Here is a 19,051-nt window from a genome sequence, read left to right as displayed (position 1 = left end):
CACAGGCATGGCTTTATTTGCCCTTTGTACTCTTGAAGCAATATCCCCTGTTTACTGTACTATTTCAGAATCTTTGAATAATTAACAGTAAAATATTATCCAGTCGCTTTCCAAAAATGTTAGTTTCTGATTAAAATACACATGAGATTTCTGACTTTTTTTGCTTTGGAAGGTGCACAGGAATCTATATCCTTGTATACCCCCTACCCTCAACAGACCTTACTGTGTCAGTTTAACAAATACATAGGAAGTAACATAAAGCAAAGATTCTGTTGTTGATACATGGTATTGATTCATTCTTATGGTCAGATGATGCAGATGTCTCTGTTACATTTTTGTTTCACCACTGAAGGTGTAGTTTTACAGCTAGAAAATGATTACAGAGATTGCCAAGGCTGCTAGCAGTCTTTCAAAAGCAGATGGTGTAAGAGTCATTATCAGAGCACTTCGGCCTGTGTTTCCGGGTCCCATGTAAAAGGCTATTCCCAGAGCGTTTGAGAGGCAAAGTTCAAATTGGAAAAGCTCTTCCAGTGAGACGTGCTGTGATTTTCATACTCTCATTTCCCTTCTGATGAGCTTGTCTATTCATAGTCCCAGCAGCTGGCAAACAACTGCAGGAGATTAAGAGAGTCATGACCAGGTATGACCAAATAGAATCACAGAATCATTTAGGTTGGAAGTCCAGCTGTTAACCCAGCACTGCCAAGTTCATGACTAAGCCTCATCCCCAAGTGCATCCCCATCTGCATGCCTTTTAAATACCTCCAGGGATGGTGACTCAACCACTGTCCTGGGCAGCCTGTTCCAAGGCTTTACAACTCTTTCCACAAAGAAGTTTTTTTCCTAATATCCAATCTAAACCTCCTCTGATGCAACTTGAGGTCATTTCCTTTTGTCCAATCATTTGTTAGTCGTAAAAAGAGACTTATCAATTTATAAACACTAGAAAATGCTCAGCAGTGGTGCTTGCATTGCTGTCTGTCTTTGGTGGGCAGGCATTGGAGGCACATTAATTTTCTTCTGAAGCAAAAGAACAAAGGATCGCTCAAATTTTTATTAATGCAGTGATAAAAACAAATTAAAAGTTCCTGGTTTTACTATCCAAACAATAACTCTGGGGGCTTTAATTAGGCAGCAAAGTCCTGTTTGGTGACACATGTGTTGTCTGGGCTTGGTAGAGACTTTGCAGGTGTTCTGTTCCTTCAGACCATGTCCTGTTTGCTAGAGCCAGTGCTGCTGAGAGATGCTGGGTTAGTAAGGAGATGCACTTCTACTGACAGGACAAAACCCTGCTGTCCTTAACCAGATCTGGGTTTGGATAATATTTTGCCTCCTTGTAAGTAATGATTAAGTTTCTTAAATACTCAGAAACTGATCCAGCCCGCATTGAATGCATCAGATGCTAGAGTATTCTTTGAGGAACCATGCTGAAGACAGTGAGATAACCACAGCAAGAGGAAAGACATTGGATCCCATCAGTTTTGAGCTAAAATAAGTTAAGGCAAAATGGAATATAGTGTTCCTTATGGATTTCAATTTAAACCCTCTCTATGAAGTCAGAGCAGCAGGAGTGTAGTTTTGTTCCATAAATGACATCGCTTATGGCTTTATTCTCTTTTCATGGAAGTCTTCTCTTCTTCTGCCAGGGTGCCATAGAGAGGATTGAGTGCAAATGAGATTAAAACCCCTTGTCTTTAGGTTGCAGATAGGATAAACAAGTTCATGATGCATATTAATTAAAAATAACTTTGTGCAAGCGTAGCTAGCATCACTACAAACAGTTCAGCCTGTGGAAGTAGAGGGGGATCTGCTTTAGGGCTGGAAGGTGTCCATGCCACACCAGGGGGAGGGTGCTACAGTCCAGAGTACCCCATGGTCCTTCTGAAGGATGAGAGAATAAGGACTCGTGACTTCTTTATTGCTTTGCTTTGCTTTTTTGGCTGGGACATTTTTCAGGTCAGTTGTAAGAGTAGCGATTGTAATGCTGGCCCTGCTAAATACAGAGTTTTGCCCTTGAGTAGAGCTGTGCCAAGGTTTCACCAACAGATTAAAACCATATTGGGCCATGTCTGTTCAAAGGTTCAGAAGTGATTCCTGGCTTTACACCCAGACAATTTCCTAGAAAGCTGTAGATTGGTGTGATAAAGTGCCAGGGGCTGCAGCCAGAGCATGTGTTATTTCATATACTCAGATGCCTGTATAGACTGCTGTTGACATTGCTGGTCAATAACACATTATCATTGCTATTTGTTTTTGTTGCTGGTAGCAAACATTGCAGGGAAAAACAGCATAAGTGTATCTGTTTTGCTTCCAGCCAGTTCCAGGCCTGCTTTACCTTTCAGCTTTTGGCACCCTGTTTCCACTGGCTCACATCTGTGCTCTGGTAGCTGTGGAACACCATGTGTTGCCCACCCCACAGAGGACAGGCTTTCCCGATGCTGGAAGCAAAGGGAAGTTTGCTTTGGCTTCAGGGTATGGTATGGTCAGGCCACAGGCACAAACCTGCAAGTTAGGTGTGATAAGTTTGAGATTTTCCTTTCCAAGTCCTTTGACATGCTCCTCTACCATGATTTGTGTAAGCCCTTGAGGAGCACATACCTTCTTCTGATCACCTGAGACGGTAGCCAGCCAGGGCCCAGTGACACAGCCAGGGCAAAAGAGCAGGAGAAGGGGTGACATAAGCTGCACTTCTTGCTGGAACCATGTTCAACCCTGTAGTGCTGCCCTGTGCAGGAGCACATCCACCTCGGATGCTCACACTTGTTGTGACCCATCACATCACCTGGGATCTCACATGAGGGTATTCAGGGATGCAAGGAAGCCTGAAAGAAAGTGCCCTGAGCAAAATGCATGTGATTGTCTGTATATTCACAGGAAGTGCTTTCTTTTTGGTCTTTCCCAGAGTGCCATCACATGTAAGGAGAAATGTAAGGATTATGACTGTTTTTCATAGTGTGTGCTAATAACTTACTTTCTAGAACATACTAGCATCATATGGAAAAGGGAATTCCTAGAGGTGACCTCACTTTTCTAGCACAGTGCTAAATAGGAAAGAAGCAGGATGAAAGACAGTCATGTTGCTCTGGTTCAAGAACAGGAAAGTATTTGCATTTAATTAAAAATTATGTTCTCTTAAGTTAGGATTTGGGCATGATGTTTTCAAAATTAGACAGAAATTAGGCAGAACACTTGGAATGACAAGGCCTAAATGTAAAGGTACTCCAAAGACACTTCATGCTTTGTGTTATATACCCTGCTTTTTGTATATATTATGTTTGAAAAGACGTCATTTTATGCAGCTACTGGCCCTGTATGTCTGTTGTTTTCACTTTGCCATGCATTAGTTGATGTGTATTCTAGCCCACAGCAAGCTGGAAGCCACAGGAGAGCTGCTGATTTCTGGTGCCACATTGCTCTGAAGGTAGCAAGAAGGACTGTGACAATCTCTGAGGTTCTTACATGTACTGATGTAGCCAACACCACAATGTCAGTTAGTTACAAAATCAAACAGCAGGCTGAATTGACCACAGTCGTTAAAAATCTTTAACATTTGTTTTCCAAATAGGTGGAAGAGAGAGTCAGCAGCCCTATTTGCTGGAGTAGTGAACCAAATTGCTCTGACTGGAACCATTACTCACTTGCACCTTTGATGGCAGCAGCCAGGTACGAGAGCGGAGGAAGGGTGGTTTTGTGTGAGCTGAGGGAGCGGGTCTGAGAGCACAGTTTTTCCTTCTCAAAGGGCTTCATGTGGAAGTCACTCACATTTAAATCCTGATTACGTATTCTTTTGTTACAGCTGAAGTCAGCTTTTGCCGAAATTAGAGACGTTTCTCTTTTGGGGCAGGTTTTTGTGAATTTGGAAGTGATGTGTTTGCTTTGTCCACATATTTGGTTTTCTGTTTTCCCTTCTCTTACTCAATTCTTGTATCAAGTATCCAGAGACTCTACTTCTTGAACTAAACAAGAAGAAAAGTATGCTTGTGAAAATACAAGATATGGGGGGGTGAGGATTTTATATCTGACATATCTGGGGGATTTTTATTTACTTTGTCCTAAAATATAAGTTGGTGATTTCTGCTTGTCAATCTTGCCATTTCAAGTGCACAGTACTTTTCAAGGTTTAATTTTTCCTCTGGATCTTGAACACTTGGGCATGAAGAAACTGCAGTTCTGAAAGTGCTGATGTTGTTGTATGCAATAACACCCAACATAGCTTAGAGTTGGTGGATCCCCAACAGAGGTCTTACTGTGACATCAGATAGTTCAGAAGACAATTTATCTTGTCAAGAAAAGGTCAATTTTCAGCTACTGATTGCAATGCCTTGTTTATTTGGGTTGGTAGTTCCAAGGGTCAGTTTTCATGTTCACAGTCTCAAAAACTGTGCCTGTGTACACACAGTTACTTTTGTTACTTTTGTTGCTATAGGAAACCTGAAGCACTGAGAAGCTCCTCCTCTCTCATCTTCTTTGTACAGGCACATCCTTGATGGTCAAAGAATTGTTAGCCCATAGAATTTAATAAATTTAATAAGAAATGCTTGAGAGAGTGAAAGGTTAAGGAAAGTTTGATCTCTCCCATTGATCTCTTTTCTTTTCTTTTTTTTTTTTTCTTTTTTTTTTTCTTTTTTTTTTTTTTTGAATTATCCAATATTTATTTTCAGCCATAGAACCTAGGTGTCTAAGGAAGACCCTGGAGATTCTCATGTGATATCATGAGCACAGGAGAAGGTGTTCAAAGAAAGCACAAAACATGTTTTGAGATAACCCCGCCTGATTTTTCAGAATTATGTAAATAATGTTGGACCTGTATTCCATTCTGTATATGAACTCAGTGAAAGAAGGGGTTAAATTGAGAAAGACAATCCCTTGAACCTTTGCTCAGCCCTGGAACTGATCCCAAATATTCTGCATCCAGGATGGTGCTATATGGGATATCTGTTCTTATGGGTCCCTCTCAAGCTCCCTGCAATGGGAGTTGTGGGTATCTGCGTTGCTCTCTTTCCCCTCTGCAGTCTCTGAGAGCAACCGAGATGTTTCTGCGCAGCCTGGGATCAAAGCTGGGTGGGCGAGAGGGTGTGAGCTGATGGCTGTCAGCAGGGCTGTTACCCCTGCCAGAGGTCCTGTGGAATTTCTGTTTAAAGTTCAGCAGGAAAATAAGCTGTCCTCATGCACCCCTGAGCTCTGTTGCCAGTTTGGAAAGCATTAACAGTGTGTGAAATTTATAAGGAGGAGTAATGGAACACTGCTGCAGTATGGAAACCTGGCCATGTCCTGACTCACCAGGCAGGATTTAAGTGGAAAATTGAGAACTTTGGTACACAAGGGTATGGTGGCTGTCCTCTGAAATGGGGTTTTATCATACATTTTTCAGGTTTTGTTAGCATGTAACTTAATGGCACTTGTGTGCATTGGGCCCTCATTGCTGTGGCTCTTGTACACTGGGAGCTCTCCCCCATAATGCGTCAGCCAAGTAATAGCACACTTCACTTTTTGTTTGGAACAATTGAATTTTGGAATAGATGCTCTCAATTAACATAGCTCAAACCAGTGTTATTGTAAATATGATTATATGTGCCACTACCTCCTGTGCTAAGGATATTAAGGCAAGTACTTAATACTGGTAGGGTAGGAAATATGCTGTGTGAGCTAATAAAAGGCTCCCATTAAGAAATGGAACCCACAGGTGAGTTTACAGGTGAAAGCTTGCATGAAGTCTGATTCCACCACTAGGCACAGGGTGGTAGGGAGGCACATTTTCTCCAAGGACCAGAGCATGCAATGCTGCCAAACCAGCAGTGCCAGGCATCCTTCAGGCAATGTTTCCTGCAGCTGAGCAAGATTGCAAGCTGTGGTGTGGAGGACTAGCTGCTTTATTTTGGCTGAGAATCCTTTGAAGATACTGGTCCTGATTCTCTACTGCCTGAAACCTTTTGCTATTTATACCTGGGTAAAGTGAATGCCGAGCGAGAATAAAATACCACTACGCTACTGCTAAAGGAGCTGTTATCCACTTTGCCCAAATATAAATGACTATGCAAAGGGTGAAGCAAGTTCAAGGTCTCTCTTTTTGTTGTGACATTGCCCCTGGATCCTGCTGCTCATTGCTGACAGTGTGAATAGGAGGCTGAATCTTCCTGTAGGTCTGAGCTTAAGATGTGCAAACTCGGGCAAGTGAGAGCACTTGCTTCTGGTCCCGCTTGTAGCCAGAGGGAGGCAAAACACGTTTCTTCTTTCACGGAGGCGGCCGAGCGGGGTGGCTGGACAGCAAATCCATTCGGCAGCTCCCTGACAGCCTGTGCCGGGAGGGGGATGAGGTCCAGAGGAGGTAGAAATGGGCTCTGCGCTCTCTAGCCTCGCAGCTCCGGGCACGAAAGGCCGGGCGGGGGCGGGCGGGATGTGGAAGGAAAAGCCCGAGCGCAGCTGCCGCTGCCAGCGCTCGTCCCCTCGGGCAGGTGCGGCACCCTTCTGTTCGCCTTCTGCTTATTTCAGAGCCTCCCCACCCCCAAAAAACCGAAACCAACGCCCAGAGCCGTAAAAATCAGCGCTTGTTTAATGAAATCTAACAACTTCATTTCCCCCCCACACGCAGTGTGTGCGGCCCGTGCAGCCACAGCGCATCCCGCCTATTGGAAGGGCACGGTCCTTGAAATGCTCTGGCACCGCCAGCTGCTGCTCTCGAACTGCAGCGGAGACAGATAAGGATATCGTGAAGGAGAAATTTGGCGTATTATAAAACCGAATCCTTAAAAAACCTGCGTACTTTTGGCAGGATTTCATGTCTTGTAAATAGAACCCATATATATTCATGCGTATTTTAAGCAGAATATAGTGTACTGCAATTTCTGCCATCTAAGCAGATATCTTGGTAGAGGAATTTTAAAAACAGAGCTTTTTTGTTGTTGTTTGTTTTTTTTTGTTTTTTTGTTTTTTCCCTGTAGCCAGCACTGTGCCAATTAAACACCAAGGCCAGCATTCCGTGTCAGGCATCCTGGCCCAGGGGCTCCCAGGTGTCCACATACCTGCCAAAGGCAATGCAGGAGTTCAGGAGATGACCTGGCACAGGGTGAGGGCATCAGTGGCTGGCTCTCCCTCAGCTGAGATGTGTGGGGATGGTGTGCTGCAATGGACACTGCTGTGAGAAAGGTACTTTTAAAAAGCAAGACATGCAAATGGTCTTGAAATACAGGCAGCTGGAAGGATTCTTTATAAATAAACCCAGATAAACCTCTATATGTTTAATTTCTTTATAATGCTGCAAGTACCCTACTTTTTGCTGGGGATAGGGGGTCATACCAGCATGAACACTTGAACCACTGAATCCCCCACTTGATGACATTAATTTTATTTAACTTCCAAGACATGTATATACTTATTAGCATCTATATTTCCCTCTGTCTAAAAATATCTTAAGATAGATTCGAGGCTTACAGCTTCAATTACGGCATGGAGGGAACAATTGCTATTTTGAATCTGCCAATGGCATATATGTAGAATCATTGTTACATACCATGCCATAGTAGCCCTAAATAATTTCAAAATATAAGCAGGGCACTATACTACAAAGTCTGTCTTTAAAAGTAATCCTGTGCACCTTGCTGTGTTCTAAACAAAATTTGAAGAATTTACATTTTTGAAAAATTACACTCCAGTGTCCCATGCAAATCCGTGTGAATGGGGTCTCTTGCTCACTGACACTTCACTGAAAAGTTCTGAGACTGCAAAGTTTCAGGCAGTTGGGAAGCTCAGATCCACATTAGCAGTTACCTCCAGATGGCTGCACTTTCATTTGGTACTAAGCCTTCTAGCATCTCAGCGTTTGCATGTTTGGGATGGTGATGTGTACTGTTCCACTTGTTTTTGCCAGAAAATGTACAGGGCATTGTATGTTAAGCTTTGACACATGGTGTAGCTCAAAGAAGATGTGAGAAAGAGAGTGTGGGGAGAGAGAAGGGACAAGGAAAAGAGGAGGACAGGAAAAGAAAGGAATAAGAAAATGTAGCAAGGGAAGTTTTTGTCAGTGTAATGAATTCAGCCTGACTGGCAAATAGAATCTGACTGCAAGTTGTGAATTTCATTGAATTTGATCCAAGAAAGACACAGCTGAGCAATCTGCAGGAAGCAATCTTTTCCTAGAAGTATGCAGCTCCAAACTGTACAAATTCTTCCACTGGTCGTAAAATGTCTGTCTGCCACTGAACCTGTGCAATCAGATACTTTTGAAGAGAAAGTGTTGTACTGAAAGAGTCAACTGAAGAATAACAAAAATATCATCAAATGTAGAGTTTTGAAAGAAAAAAACCTATATAATTTAAAGTTGGCCAATGAAGCCTTAGTGATAAGGACAGTTAATCATTCTGGTGCAGCTGTTTCCTGACATTTCTGCAAAATGTTGTGGAAAAATTAATGAAGGTTTGTTCAGTAATGGTTTCAAGCTTGGCTAGTGGAAAATATGACAGTATTTCCATCGTCAATTAAGAGCAAGCAAGGCCCTTTTTTTCCGTAGGGGAAGTGGTATGCAGTTTGTAGTGCACAGGAAACTGTAGACTTGAAAGCAGCTGTGTGATAGTAACAGGTATGCAGAGAATATGGAGAAGGGCCCAGGCCCTCTTCTCTTATCACATGTGCTTCAGTGTAGTACAAGTAGCTCTGTTATATACTGGAAATGCGGGATGCTTACGCTATCTACCATGTGGGGGTATTCCTTCGAGTGTCTGGCTCTGAAAATAAATGCCCTTCTTGTCACTTCAGTAACAAAGCCTGCATTAATAAGGCTTTCATTGCAGTTTTATTGCTGTGACGTCAGAAAAGATGAGTTCTTTCAGGTGGAGAGACACAGAATTTTTTTTGCCTATCTCTGAAATTCTAGTTACTTGCAATTCTCCCTCGGGGTGTCTGCTTGTCGTAGCCGTGCAGCATGCCCTGGTGAGCACATCTGGTTGCTGCTGTGCTGCCTGGGTGCAGAGCAGCAGTGGGGCTAGAGGGGAGCTCGCTGGCCTCGTGTGCAGTAGGGGCATGGGCTGTGTGTGCCAACTCGGTGTCATGTGTGTGTGTGTGTGGTGTTGCAGACAGCCAAGGAAGCAAGGCCAGCGGGTGCATTCTTGTTGCAGATCAGCATAGCTGAAGGTCACCGTAGCAGCTGAGCAGTGGCCTTTGTCCACTCCTTCACCCTGCAGCCCGCAGCCCCTGGCAGGCAGCCAGCTGCCTAAAGCCTCCTCCAGTGGCACCTTGGGGCTGTGGCTTCTGCCAAAGCTCCGCTGTGCTTGAGCTTCTCCAGCCCAACTTGGTTTGGGGTATGCTGGATCCTCTCTGTGCTTGAATAGACTGTATGGGGCAGAAGGCCGTCAGGAAAGAGACAATTTCACTCTTGGGAATAAATTGTGAAGACCAGTCCCATACAGCCAGTAGAATTTTCATTTTTGCTCAAAAGGTTCTAAGTTTTATTTTGTGTTAAAAATGCATTAGTGTGAAATGTCCAGGTCTGGTAAAGAAACACTGTAAATCAGTGCTCAGTACCTTTCTGGACTGTGAGGTTTTGTACAAGTCTGCCACCTTTTTTCTTCCTCTGACTTTCTGAGATACTTTGAGCCCTACCATAAACATGATTTCTAGCCTGTTTTCACAGTATGATGATCCATGCTAAAGTGGTGGACAAAAGATGCATTATAATGAATGGTTTATGCTTTCCTAATATCACTCTGTAAAGGCAACACTTACTCAATGCTCCTGCAAATTTGGAAGACCCTTAGCAAGCTTGCTAAAATGTTTGTCTTGCTCTCTGTAATGGTAGCTGTAGAGTGTATAGTTCTTATTGACAGGTTTAAGCCAGTGTAAAACAGTTAATAATGACAGACTTGTATCCATGATTTGTGACTATTCACATAAGCACATAAAAGTCAACAAAGAGTGAACCAAGTTCTCTCTGCCTGATGCTTCTCACAGGCCACTATGAGAAGCTTCATTATCTTAAATGAAATGAATCTTAAATGAATCATTATCTTAAATGAATCTTCCAACCTGCAATCCCTAGTGCAGGTAAACCTGTTGCTGGAGTCAGTTTACCAGTATAAGAATTGTCAGAGCTTTAAAGACAGCTCATGTAAGAGCCTCTAGTTAGTCTTGATTTGGGACATTACGAGATTAATCCTGCAAGCATCCCATCTGTAACCACGTGCATGCTGCCACTGCAGTCAGTATGCCCTCATGCCCGCAGTGAGATTGCTTGTGTGCTGCAGGGGGTGCTCCAGGAGTAAGGGAAAGACGAGGGCTTTGCTTTTGCAGTTTATCTGATGTGGGAAATCTGAGGGTGCTGGGTCAAACATGAGCTACTTTTAAACGTCTCAGCATGAGGGCTTGTGCCTAGAGCTGCTTAGGAATTTCCCATAAAAACAATTTGTCGATTGAAAGGAGAATTTCCACAAGAACAAATTTTCCACTGGAAAATTTCCATATTGCTATTTTTATTTTTTTGTTTTCCCATGGAAACCTCTGAATTAAATACTTCCCTTTAAGTCACTTTACTCCATGAAGAAGACCTTTGTTTGGCTGATCTGAGCTAAAATGGTTTCACTTGCCATTAAGTTGCATCTGCCTGTTACGTCTCTCTTCTCATTATGAGCAGCAGTGCAAAGAATATTATGCTTAAGAAGTTCCTGTGGGCAGATCACCTTAACAGTCTTCGTGTCCCACACTGGGTTGTAGTCACTTGTGTGAAAAAGTCTACTCACTACTGAAAAAGCAATGTAAAAAGGAAACAAATTCTAAAATCGAGGCCCCAAACCCTGGGAAACCAGAGGAACTTTTTTCATTTGTGAGCTTATATCTTTGCTGTTTAAGCTCAGTTTCCCAAAATGTTGAGTATATTATACTGGTTATTTAAAATGTCTGTGGGGGTTGTAAAACTCTTGGACTCCATTTGAGATTAATGTGGAATAAAAGGTATGTTTAAGTGATTGTAAAATTAACTAAGATCACACTGTCAAGATGAAGGACTTCCACTTATCTTAATTTCTGCCCTGACAGCCTCTACCGAGGACAGCTGGGTAAGGGCTGAGACATTACTGGAGGTGACTGGGCACCTGGTGCTGAGCATATGGGAAGGGAGGAGAATGCTGAACACCAGGGTGTTCATCGTATGACACAGTGACCTCTTATGGATGAACGTTAAAAAAGAATGAGCGCCACTTTCGCTTTTTAAACTAATGGTTTGAATAGTAGCAATATTTGTAGTAGGTGCTGGATTCTCCTTATGGTTCTGTGCCTCTATGAACCATTTTCTTTGTCTTGCTAACTCTCATCCGTTCTTCATTCTGTTCTCATTGACACACGGAGCAAGTTCCAGTCACAGCACTAAAGCTTTGGTTATATTGCATGGTGACCAGCTGGCAGTTTTGGTGATTGTGACTGGTGGCATGCACAGAGTACCAGCCCCTGTTGTCCCTGAGGGAAATGTCCCCCAGGAGGAAATGGGCTGTACCAGAAAGTGCGCTGTGTGACAGCTGCTGCACCAGAGCAGAAGCTCGCTATCTACGTGAGCCTGAAGGCAGGAGCAGATTTTTTCACCTGGTGCACACAGGAAGCAGCATGGCCATGTCTGACTTTCCTTCAGGCAGCCTCCCCAGTGCTTCTCAGAAAGGCATGGGAGTTGTGGTTAAATATCACAGTCTAACCTTTTACTTGCTCAAAGACTGAACGGGGCTAAGTAACTTTAAGCCAGGAGCTCCGTTTTAGGTATCGCTTCCACTGGACGAAGGACAGCTGACTCTCAATCACATCTTCCAAATATTTTAAGTCACTTTGACTTAAAATCCTGGGCTACCTTTGCCTACAGAAAAGCATGGTGCCAGCACACATTTAGAGCATCATCCTCTGTCCCTTTTTCTGCCCCTCTCATAGGATTCTCTTGAGTTCCCTTTTCCTCTTTCTCTGTCACTGATTTGTTTTGACCCTCATACTTTTTGCTGGGTAGCCTGCATTAGATTTCTGAATGCTGGTTGTTGGATCTAAACCTTCTTCCTTCTGGGAGGAGGATAGGACTGACAGCTTATGGAGAACTTGTTTGACTGTGAAACCAGGAAGGGTTTTTGAGAGTTACCTTAGTCATTTATCCTTCCAGCATCCCCATTCTTACCAGATGGTGCTGGGAACCCTTTTGCTTCCCCACTGCTTAGCTGCCCCAGTGGTGCTGAAAACAAAGACGACAGATCTGAACAGAAAGAAGGGACACATAAGGACTGGTCATTAATTCTTTATTTAAATATGTCAACAGTTGCCTTTAGGCGATACCAACATAATTTGCTGGCATTCAAGAAAACACCAATTAGGCCTTCTGTGCTAACAGCAAAGACTTAATTGTAGCAAAAATCTGAACACAGTTTCAAAGAACACAATGTATCTCCACCATTTCCACCTCTGTGTTGTTCTTTGAGAAACACAATAAAGCCCACCTCACTTGTAGTCTCCAATACTAAAATGGAAGGTTTTCATCAGGTATAATTGAAACTGGAGTTTTCATTCACCTGCTAGAATTTGAAGACTAACTGAAGGAATGGTCACAGCAATTATTCACAATGTTTGGCAAGAAAAAAAAAAAAACAACCAATTGGCAAAACCTACATTTGTGACAATCAGTTGTATTTCACAATTCACTTTGCATTGCAAAGGCCTTGGTTCTAAATATAAGATAGGCAGAAATTGTTCTGTTTAGTGTGTCCTAAAATTATCCAGCACAGAAATAGTTTAAGGAAGTGTAAAAATGAATTCTCAATTTATCAAAAGGCAGCTTAAAGGGGAAGGCATGCTGATGTGGAAGTATTGAATAAATGCCATCTCAGTAACAATTTTACCAAATGTAGGGAAGAGTCATACACGTCATGTCCTTGTTGTAAGATTCATGGAGAAAATACTCCCACTCAGATAGAAATTCTCTGTAAACGGCTCTCTTGCTGTTAGAGTTGATGTACTTTTGAAGATGCAGTGGCTCTTAGAAGGAAAAGAGCGTGTTGTGCAATAATGTGACCTCACGTTGCATAGACACTTCCAGTTTTGGAATGTGAAATGTCTGAAACTGGGAGTGGGTGGACCAGAGGTGGAGCCAGTCAGGAGCCTGGGTGGCTGCGTTTCTGAGAAACTCTCTTCTCCTGGTGAGTACTGCTAATTCGCCAAGCACACGGCTAGAGCCCTGAATAGTGCTAAGCTGAACCACTAAACAAGATCAAGTTTCAAATGGACATGGAGCTATAGGGTGATATTTTGGAAGTTAATTGTATAAAACCTCATTGAAAACAAGGCTGAATTCTTTCAGACCTGAAACCACAGCCTCCCAAAATGCGTCAGAGACTCTTGATGCTGCAGCGAGGTCAGCTTCCCTCCCCCCCCTACCTGTGAGTCAGGACAATTCTATTATAAGAAGCTTTTATTGGAGGCTCTCGATAGAGAGGTAGACAACATGCAGATGGTGAGGACACAATGGGACAGAGTTTGGATCCTGTGCCTGCATAAGTGGTCACCAACAGGCAGCCAACAGGTCAGAAGAGTATTTTTTCTGGAGAACAGTGGGATACTAAGGAAAGAATAGTATTTGAGCAAGAGGTAGGTTCAACTGATTTCACCTTCTGTCTAATTAAAACTTGGATTCAGAGTCCCCTCAAGCTGGAATTGTATTGATTTCTCAAGGGGGACAAAGGCTAAGTCTCTCGTGGGCTTAATACTTGTCTGCAGTTCCTTCCTTATCTACTTTTGCTGAAAATCACAGAAAAATAATTTTAGAGCAGCTCAGTTCACTGTAGAGAGAAAAAGAAAACCAAGGAGGAAACAGAATGTATTCGACAGGTGGGAATTTCAGAGGTGTTATCTTGATTTTCAGTCAAGGCAGACACTTTTCAAAATAGAAACTTCCTGTGGGGTAGTCATCCACTTACTCTTTCCTTTTCTATAAATTCAGACCTGCTCGTGGGTGGATCAACACTACTGGGACTTAAAAATATCTGTGAGCAATGCTGCCCCATTTATATTAGCGTGCCTATAACTTTTTCCTTGTTGTTTGTTATTGCTGTTATTACCTGGACTGCTCTAGGAGAGTATTAGCATAGATGAAATTCCTGCAACAAGCAGTATTTTAACAACTTGGAGCTGTGGTTTTAGAAGTGCTCTTCTTTTAATGCTGGCAGATGTTCTGTACTTCCTGGACTCACTCCTACTGGAGAAGTATCTTACAACAGTCTGTGATTAAAAGGATACCTCTAGAAATAATTTACTCCATGAGGACTTTTATTATTTCTATGTGAGGTTTCTAGCAGCAGGTAAGAGATCCTGGAAACCCGCTGTAGTTATTTAATTCATGACCTGTCAGAAAATAAGGTTTTGGTTTCCACTCCTGATGAGCACCTTGAGTGAAAAGCAGAACAAGCAAAGGGCTGACCTGCCTGAGCCCTCAGCACAATAGGTAGTTCTGCATTTGAGTGATTTTCCCAAGAGCACCCCATGTGGAGTTTTCCACTTTATTGAAGGCTTGTATTGTACTGGTTTTATCCACTTTTCATTTCACTGGTGGAATATTTCTACTAACTTTTCTACAAGCTGATTTAAACTGCATAAAGAGGGGAAAAAAAAGAAAATATTCAGATTTGAATCCATGGGTGGTGCATTTTATGAGCAACTTCATCAAAGCTTTGTTCCTAGAGGTGTAAACAACCTTTTCTTTAAAAAATGAAAAACAACTGGATGCACTTTTGGTGTCCCTCTGAGTGCCAAGCATTCACTAGTAAACACTCAGGCAAATGGACCTCTTTATGCAGATGTGTCTGAGGCTGTATGTGGACCTATTCACATGTGGAGTTTGAGTTGGAGAAAAGAAGGTGTTCTTGATAGGTTTGCTGAGGCAGTTATCTGCCTGAGAGTACGTTTGTGTTTTTCATTCAGGAAGTTTTAAGTCCAAAGATGGTTGTGATGGAAAAGGAGCTACCTTAAGCATAAAGCAAGGCCGTGGTTTGTCTGAGCTTTATGATGAGGAGGGGGTGGACAGGCAAACCCAAGCAGAGCAGTGTGGTCTCCCAAAAGGGGTGTAGAACTGCCCTAGACAGAGAGAGGATGCTCCTGGACATTTTGATGGCACTAGCTGCCACATTCCCCTTTAGTGTGATTCAGCAAATTATCTCCCTGTTGGATAAGATGGAAGTAAACTTCCTTTGCTGTCTGACTGGTTGCCTGCTGTCCAGACCTGCTGTGACCAGTCAGCAGGAAATGTGAGTGCCTTTGACCTCCACTGGCCCTTTTCTGGCCTTCCTCTGCCCTTTGCTCTTTCTGGCAAGGTCCTGTTGCAGTTAGACTTCAGGATAGCAGCCTAAGTGCCAGCATCTTCCAGCTGTCATGTGCAACTGCTATTTGGTTCACATCAGTTCTGTTGTTTCTCTAAGCAGTTTATACAGAATATAAAGTTCATATCCTATTTTATGATTAGATTTGACATCCTTGAACAGATCAAGGAGAAAAGTGAATTGTTACCCTGAAGAAAGTTGTGAAGAAAAATATGTGTGTGATGAAAAATGAGTGATGGCTTTTTTGCTTTTAAGTTTTGATGATCAGAAATCAGAGGCTGAATTTTGGATCAAACATCCATAGCGATTTTGCAATCAAATACTCCCAGCTTGTGAAGATGCAAACAGCAGCTCCTCCAGCTTGCTCTAATGAACCAGCATCTCTTTGTTGATGCTAGCAAAGCAATTAGGCTCCCTCTTACGCAGTTGCATCTGAGCAATTTGGTTTATTTTACTCAAGCAGACCTCACCAATCCACAATTGAAGTGGCATTTTCATCTCACACTTAGGGGTTGAGAAAACGCTTTTGAAGGTCTTCATTCCTCTGATGAGCTTGGGAGAGGAGCAAAATTGAACAAGTTTTTTTTTGTGGCAGGAGTTGGGTCGTGACTGAGACAGTTGGCTACTTCATTATAGCAAATACGTAGGTGGCCTTTCTCATGTTTTGAGATCCAAGAGAGGAGCTCTGACTTGACTGACATCTTTGAGGGGAGTGGAGTCAATCCTTTGCAGAAGGAGGGTCAGGTCAGCTGTGCCATATGCAGCATGCACTGACAGTGAGCCCTTTCCTCTCAGCTGCTTTGAAGTTACAATCTATCTTTTTGGCAGGATCAGATCCAAGTGGTGAGATGGCCCTGAGTTCGGGCAACTTAAAATGTCTGTAATTTTTTGCACCTGTTTGATTGTGGTATTTATAGCTCATTTTTACCCATGCTTTCTTTTCAGTATAACAGTTACCAGCGGACTTCCTTGCTGGTACTGGTTCCATTCTGAAGGAAAGGCTGGATGTAATTTGAAGGATCATTAGGGTGAGATCAGTTCTTGAAACTCGAGTCAAGTTAATGATGAAACCTGAGTTTTGTTAATAATACATTGTAATTATTGCTCCCAGCAGGGCAGATGCCTCATATATCTCACCTTTTTAGCTTGAGGATCCTAGTTACTGTGATCTTGTTCAACTCGTCGGCTGTTCCTCCCCTTGCTTGCGTCTATAAGAGGAAGATACCTGGTCTCCACCACCAGATTTCCACTTGAGCTTTCCCAGGTAGAGCAGTGTCTCTGCAGATGTCGGCGCATTACACAAGCTGGGGTGCAGAGGGGCCGAGAGGAGGATACATGATCAACAGATGAAACAGCAGAACGTTAATAATAAAAGACACCTAATTGGACGTGCCCTTTTGCCCAGCAACAAGGACATGATATTTCAGTGCACAGAAGGCACCAGGCCCGTGGCAACCTGCTCCCACCTCCTACAGGTCTTCCTGAGGACAAAATTGCATTATGAGCTGAGCCACTTGCCTGCTGCAATTGCCAATAAAGCATTAATCCTAACCCTTTGTAGACTGCATCTATGCTTGCACCTCCGAGATGCTGGGCCAGATTGGAGAGGTGACATAAATCATGGTGTGCCTTACATGTTGGTGAGTGGGAGGGGAGCACACACTGGGGAAAATGACACCATGCAGGGGCGTGAGGGGGAAAGCTGTGGCAGGAAAAGCAACCTGCAGCAGGATGTAGAAAGATGTGAGATAGTGCAGACTCTTTTTACTTAATGCTGTATTTCCTTACTGCCTCCTGTAGCTCCTGCTGCAGCCTCCCCTGCTGTCCTGTGCTGGTGCCCACTGCCTCCATTTGTCCATGGTGGAGTGGTGTGCTTTAACCAGCCGTAGGCTTTCATTTTGTGGGAAATGCCGTTGTGGAACTTTTGTCCTGTCTGAAGTGCAGGACACCACTATATCCAATCTCCCAGCCCACCTGTGCCCCATCTGTTTGTGAAGCTGCGACTTAGGGACTTACTTTAGGACAAGATGAAATGGCCTTAAGTTGCACCAGGGGAGGTTTATTTGGGGTATTAGGAAAACTTTCTCCATAGAGAGGTTGGAACAGGCTGCTCAGGGAAGTGGTGGAGTCACCATCCTGGAGGTATTAAAAGTCTTGTAGATGTGGCACTTTGGGGCATGGTGGACATAACAGTGTTAAGTTAATGGCTGGGCTCTGTGAGAATAAAGGTCTTTTCCAGTCTAAATGATTCCATAATTCTACATTTGGGACAAGAAGGTTCAAACACCCATAGTTTAAACACTGGCCAAAGGAGAAAGCCTATAGCAGGAACTTAGCAAAAAAGAAGACCTTGTTCCCTGATTTTGGGGTTTCAGTGTATTCTACAGAATTTTGGAAAATGCAATGAAATAGTAAGTGTTATGTGTTCTTAAATGTAAAGCAAAGATATTTTTTCATTTTTCTAATTAATTTTTCTGCAATTCTCTTAGTTTAGTCTTCTCCTTTGTTCATGTTTCTTTAAATGGGTGCAATCTTAAAAAGATAGGTAATATATTACTGTTAATTAAACAGAATTTCTGCTCCAAATCTGAGTGGGGAGATAGGCTGAGGATCTTAAGTTATAAAGTTAAAAGCAAAGTGATCACAGCTTCAGCCTCCTATTAATGTTATGGAAAGTCTGTACTGCCAGAGTATGGTCTTCAGTATTTAAGCCTACTAATAGTTATTTTTACATTCACATTTCCTCTAATATAATAACATTTATTCTTCATTTCAGATGAAAATTAAATTGTCTGAAGAATAGTATCATCAGCTGATTTGTCTTGCCTCATCATGTTTATCTATTCTAGTAAAAAAATCAGTGATGATTAAATTTACCACTAAGGCAAAGAATGAAAAGACAAAACTATGATGCTGCTCAAAGAGAGTTCTTGCATCAATGGGAATTAATCACAGTGTATCAAGAAAAGAACATGGTCTCAATTTCCCACTGGAGTTAATGTTAAAAATTTAATCTTATTAACATCAATTACTTTTTGTTTAATGTTAAAATCAGAGAAAAATAAAATTTCTAATTTCAGAATAATCATTTGGATTGAATCTTGCATGTGAAGTTGGCAATATGTTACAGTAGGCTTTTTTTCCCTTGCTGTAAATGAGAAACAAAGTCTGGTAAGAACCCATGTGTTTTTGTTTAGCCCAGCAGAAGTGACGGGCGGTATTTGGAGGCACACAGGAAGGCTGCATAATAATGAAACAAACCCCTCTTGTACACGTGAAGCAAATGAGTCATGATATCAAATAGAAAAAGCAAAATTGTGGGAGAGACCATTTCCTTGCACAGCTCATGCAGAGCACTAGTCAGCACCAGGAATTTGGCATGAGTGTGGTTTCCAGTAGCAGTATCACAGTCACGGGCTTTAAATAGTTGCAGATGTTCTGAAGGGGATTGTGGGGATCATCCCTGCCTTCCCTTTGGGAAGCAGGGAGCAAAGTGCATGGCCTGCAGGAGCACGGAGTTTCCCTGGAAGGAAACTTGGCTGAACATCTCTGAACACCTCAGCTGAGTGTAGCTGTGTCTCATCCTGTTGCAGTCAAACCCACGGGAGGCTCAGAGCTCAGTCAGGATGAGCAGTGGGATGATGCATGTGGCAGCCCGAGGCTGGCCAGCACCACCATAGGTCAAGGCCTCCTGTTGTTGGCCAAGGGGCGACCCTTTGGCTGCAGTCTGAAACAGCAGT

The 19,051-nt window shown here is 42.8% G+C and overlaps 1 protein-coding gene across 7 annotated transcripts in view; it reads left to right on the top strand.

Moving 5' to 3' along the window:
- Positions 1–19,051, top strand: part of HIVEP2 (HIVEP zinc finger 2) — a 138,686-nt gene that overhangs the window by 82,524 nt on the left and 37,111 nt on the right. For 5 of the 7 annotated variants that reach the window (XM_005518443.3, XM_014263498.2, XM_014263496.2 and 2 more), the window contains one exon: positions 3,566–3,663. The exons of the other annotated variants lie outside the window; for them this stretch is intronic. The gene's annotated coding sequence lies outside the window, so the exon portion shown is untranslated. The remainder of the gene's footprint in view (positions 1–3,565; positions 3,664–19,051) is intronic. 7 annotated transcript variants of the gene reach the window in all.

This window comes from Pseudopodoces humilis, chromosome 3 (genome assembly GCF_049639895.1).
Source record: "Pseudopodoces humilis isolate 2021_Gansu_Grassland_sample_001 chromosome 3, ASM4963989v1, whole genome shotgun sequence".
Taxonomy (NCBI): Eukaryota; Metazoa; Chordata; class Aves; order Passeriformes; family Paridae; genus Pseudopodoces; species Pseudopodoces humilis.
This window is presented reverse-complemented; position numbering and strand designations above follow the sequence as displayed.